Raw genomic sequence first — 5,599 nt, 5'->3', positions numbered from 1 at the left:
CGTTTACTACACCCTCCTCCTGCACCACGAAATGCTGCACTGGAAGTGGGATGCCTGACATCAGCAAATCAGCTGCAGCTTTCTCCTCTCCCTCCCCCCCTCCCGTACGTTGCACGATTTAATTATTTATTAAACAAGGCTTTTCGGAGAGAGACTAGACTAGAGTGTGTTTGGCCAAACATTCCTTAGGGCTATATTATAATGTGGGTGAAAGAATGTGCCACGATACCTCCCTTTCTTTTATTTGATTTCAATGGTTTAATTTGGTGCCATGTTGGTTGGTGGAGATGATGTGATTGGGTGAATTGAATTATCATTACTATTCGTATAGCCTGTCTGTCCAAGCACGAAAATAGCGTTATAGCGTCTGTTCACCACCAAGTGTCACTGTTGCACAGCCTAAAAGTACAGTACAGCACAGTACAGTACAGTACAGTACAGTACAGTACAGTACATATATCTTTATCATTTATCTTTGTACCACTGCCTTTGCCTGATTTGACACTGCGTTATTGTCCTATTGTTTTAACTGCATGCCTGTTTTAATGCTTTTGTTTTTTATTATCTTTTCTGCTCTGTAAAGCACTTTGAGCTACATTTATGTATGAAAGGTGCTATATAAATAAAGTTTATTATTATTATTATTACATGAGCCGATCATGGCTCAACACAGCGCATCATTTCAGCACCATGGACAGTGCCAAGTGGACGGTTCATGGCAACTTTAGGCCTGACGTCGAACGAAATTTAAAACAAAAATCTTCTAAATTCTGACAGTTTTCTGAAATACCTCATGTTTCTGTATCGGTGGTGCTCTGTATTTCATGTCAAGGACCCCAACAAGTATATGTAATAGGCCGCCGACCCCCATCTTTGAGTTAAAAATGTTCACTCTGAAAGAATATGATCTGCTATTTTTCACTAGCTAAAGTATAACATCATGCTAGAAACACCAAAAGGGGTTCCCGTCTATAGAATGGGTTAAACCAGAAGAATCACATCATCCAGTGATGATTTAATATTAAGGCCTGTAGAATGATGACCAGCTCAGTGGCCTTGTGGTTAGAGTGTCCGCCCTGAGACTGGGAGGTCGGGATTCAATCCCCAGCCGGGTCATACCAAAGACTCTACAAGTGGGACCCAGTGCCTCCCTGCTTGACACTCAGCATCAAGGGTTGGGTTGGATTGGGGGGGGGGGGGGGTAAGTCCCTGCGACATACTAGTGTCATGTCCAGGGGTTGTACTTGTACATCAAGCTGCCTCACGCTACAGAAACAGGATAGGCTCCTGCCCAAGGCTACTGTAGAATGATGGCGTTTGGTATACACTATGTTGTATACCAGAGTTAAATGTAGCTCGTTCTATATACACTATTACATAATTCAGGAGCCGAGAAGAGAAAGCCAACAGGGCACTTATTGTCCCTCATGCTGACACAAACACAGTGGTGGAAAAAAAGTACTCAATTGTTTTTACTTAAGTAAAAGTATCAATACTGCAATGTATAGCCTATAATATAATAATATAATATATAATATAGCCTAAAAATATATATTTTAAAAATAGCTATTTTTGTGTCCATCCATCCACCCATTCATCTTCAACCACTTATCCATAGTCGGGTCGCGGGGGCAACAGCTCCACCAGAGAGCTCCAGACTTCCCTCTCCAGAGCAACATTAGTGACTTCCTCCTGGGGGATTCCGAGACGTTCCAAGGCCAGTGAGTCGATGTGTTTCCGAACCACCTTCTTTGTGTCATCACTTACAATTCCACTTGTTTAATCTTAATCTATCCTGACTGTGTTCTCTATCCCGATTGGATAAAATTGCTATCCCAGTTTCAGTTTCAGAATATGCATTTTCTGTTTAATAAGAAGCTGGAGAGACATGGAGACTCCTGTTATTGAACAAACACTCTATAGCAATGGGTACTGGCACAATATAGAGCTTTTTAACACTTATTTTAACCCATTTTGGGTGGGAACCCCTTTTGGTGTTTTAAACATTATGTTATAATTTAGCTATTGAAAAATAGCAGATCTACAAGCTCATAGCGCGCCACCGAGTGGCGCGCTACGAGCTTGTAGGTCTGCTATTTTTGAAAAATTGTGAAAATATTTATTTCAGAAAACTGGAGGATTTAGAAGATTTTTTTTAAATTTCGAGGTCAGGCCTGAAAATCACTTGAGGAAGTCAAGTCAACTCAAGTAAAAGTGCAAATACCTCAAAATTGTAATTATAAGGACAGTACTTAAGTAAATGTACTTTGTTACTTTCCACCACTGCACACACCGGGTATCGTCACAGAACCGTATTATAGCCAACCTGGCAACCTGGCATTGTGGAATCCATGATCCAGAACCGTATTATAGCCAACCTGGCAACCTGGCATTGTGGAATCCATGATCTCCACCGCGGTCGAAAAATGATGATGACCTGGCAACCTGGCATTGTGGAATCCATGATCTCCACCGTATATAGCCTACCTGGCAACCTGGCATTGTGGAATCCATGATCTCCACCGCGGTCACAGAACCGTATATAGCCTACCTGGCAACCTGGCATTGTGGAATCCATGATCTCCACCGGGTATCGTCACAGAACCGTATTATAGCCTACCTGGCAACCTGGCATTGTGGAATCCATGATCTCCACCGCGGTCGAAAAATGATGATGACCTGGCAACTGCAGAGCTGGGGGCGATTTGTAATCTGGCCATGGTGTCCCTGGGGTGCTTGGGACTTATGATCGAGTGCAGCCTAGTGCCAGGTGAGCTATTTTTAAAGGGCATTCTATTTAGGTGAGCTTGTTGGTTTCTTCAGGGTACCAACGCTCTTATTTACATTGTTACAGCTATAGTTCTAGAGGCAGAGGTGACATGTTTAATCCATCCACTCATGGCAGTGCTTCTTGTCACATTTGCCACACACACACACACACACACACACACACACACACACACACACACACACACACACACACACACACACACACACACACACACACACACACACACACACACACACACACACACACACACACACACACACACACACACACACACACACACACACACACACGAAAATGTCCGGTGGTGGAAGGTATCTAAGCACATTTAGGCCTGACTCACACCTTTACAACAGACTGATGTATAGCTGATGCATGAGACTTATTTACTGATGCAAGCTCGCAATTCATTTCCAATGGGAGTCACATGGTTTGACACAACATTTTTGTTGTATGAGGGGGTGGGCCCGGGGGCAGTCGAAACACAGCCGAAAGCCGTACAACACAAATGTTGTGTCAAACCATGTGACTCCCATTGTAAATGCATTGGGGCAAGATGTAAACAAACCCTTTCATACATCTAGCATGCATCAATGTTGTATGCTAGATGCAAAGGTGTGAGTCAGGCCTATGGGGCGACTATACATCAATCTGTTGCGAAGGTGTGAGTCAGGCTTGACTAGTGCTGTACCTAATACATATCAGAGGCAAATATTGTACTTTTTACTCCACTACATTTATTTGAAAACTTTGGTTACTGTAGTTACTTTGTACATTTTATAAAACATATTAACCACTTCAGCCCTAAATACATCAATAAGGTCACCTTTACAAATAAATATGTGCCTCCCAGCATCCCTGCAACATCAGCAGAGCCCCAGTCGAGGAGGCTGGTGGAGTTGGGGAGACAGCGAGGAATATATACTACCTCAGTGCAGTGAGTACAGTAACCACTTCAATATGTGTTGATGCAGGGGAAAGCAGACCACATTAAAAAAGGAAAGGTTGTGCTTGTAGGATGGCCTTTGCAAGTAAGGGGGAAAAGAATATCTGTGATGCAGAGCATTTTCAGAATTGAGGCTATTTTTGGTTTAGACTAGTCATTGGTTAGACCAGTCATTAGTCCTACAACTACAACCTATCTCAAACCCTCACCCTAAACCTAACCTCCCACAGGGCAGCACACCTAAACCTAACCTTAACCCATGTCTAACCAATGACTCTAAACTAAGTATGCACACCCAAATACCTACACCTAATAATTATCTATTATATTATAAATCCATATTTTAAATATTTCAGATTTTAGAAAGTACACCGACTTCTAGGCCTATTTAATATTATAACCTAGCTTCTCAAAGCACAATCAACACTCAATACCCTCCATAAGATGTCAGCAGTTGCGTACGAATGGACGACTTTGGTAGTGAGAGCAGTCGAAAACATCGAAATATAGTCTGGGAGTCTATTTCTGTGAGGCAGTATGTGTTCCGCCACCCAACAACACCCAACCTGCCATCCCCTATGTCAGCGTCGCGTATCATTATTTATAGATGCAATTTGCCAGTTATTTTCAGAAATAGAAAACATAAGATTTTACATAGTGAAGATGCAGTATATATAACTTGGGCTTAATTGAACGAAAAATCATGCAAAGTACAGCAGACAGCGTTTTAGTTACAGCTACAATCCCCACATGGTCTACTTCAAGACCTAGATTCTCAATTCTACACTATAGCAACAGAAAGCTTTGCGATTTCTTAACCCATTTTGGTCGGGAACCCCTTTTGGTGTTAGCATTATGTTATGCTTTAGCTATTGAAAAATATCAGATCTACAAGCTCACCGACTGGCGCGCTACGAGCTTGTAGGTCTGCTATTTTTGAAAAATCGAAGAACGACTGAAATATAAACATAGCTTTTTCAGAAAACTGTCAGGATGTAGAAGACATTTTTTGAATCTGATCTCAGGTCAAAATGGGTATGAAGAGATACCGATCTCCACTGAGAATACGCTCCGTCAGGGACGTGTTAGTGTTAGAGGGGGGCAGGGGCTGAAATTCTGTTAAAGAGGGCACTTTTGGACAAAAAATAGCAGATCTACAAGCTCACAACGCGTCTCGCTGCGACACGTTGTGAGCTTGTAGATCAGCTATTTTCGGGGCGCCACACAGCACTCTTTAGCTAGTGGAGATGCGGTGTGTGACGACATGGATTTCTAAACAAATTTGTTCAACGCAAAATACTGTGTTCAAGTTCAGGAGAAAAAAAGCAATTCTTCTGAATGCCGACTTCCGGCATGGCATGGAAGGAAAGGAGGGGCATTTGCATTTCTTTCACAATAGTAAATGACGGGTAAATGGTAAATGGTGCATTTATATAACGCCTTTATCCAAGGCGCTTTACATAGATTGTGCATTACATTCACCCATTCATTCACGCACATTCAAACACCAACCAGCACATCGGGAGCAATTTGGGGTTCAGTGTCTTGCCCAAGGATGCTTCGACATGTGGACAGGAGGAGCCGGGATTCGAACCGCCGACCCATGGATCATTGGACGACCTGCTCTACCTCCTGAGCCACAGACGCCCCAGGGGCAGGGGCTGAAGCCTCCTGCTCTACCTCCTGAGCCACAGACGCCCCAGGGGCAGGGGCTGAAGCCTCCTGCTCTACCTCCTGAGCCACAGACGCCCCAGGGGCAGGGGCTGAAGCTGCTCTACCTCCTGAGCCACAGACGCCCCAGGGGCAGGGGCTGAAGCCTCCTTTAGACGCCCCAGGGGCAGGGGCTGAAGCCTCCTTTAGACGCC

General features: G+C 43.7%; 1 protein-coding gene across 1 annotated transcript in view; it reads right to left on the bottom strand.

The window, feature by feature from the left end:
- sepsecs (Sep (O-phosphoserine) tRNA:Sec (selenocysteine) tRNA synthase) overlaps positions 1-5,599 on the bottom strand; it is a 213,204-nt gene that overhangs the window by 183,244 nt on the left and 24,361 nt on the right. The gene's annotated exons all lie outside the window — the stretch shown is intronic.

The sequence above is a fragment of the Electrona antarctica genome (genome assembly GCF_951216825.1).
Source record: "Electrona antarctica genome assembly, chromosome: 21".
NCBI lineage: Eukaryota > Metazoa > Chordata > Actinopteri > Myctophiformes > Myctophidae > Electrona > Electrona antarctica.
The sequence above is the reverse complement of the archived record's forward strand: the minus strand, read 5'-3'. Positions and strand labels throughout refer to the sequence as shown.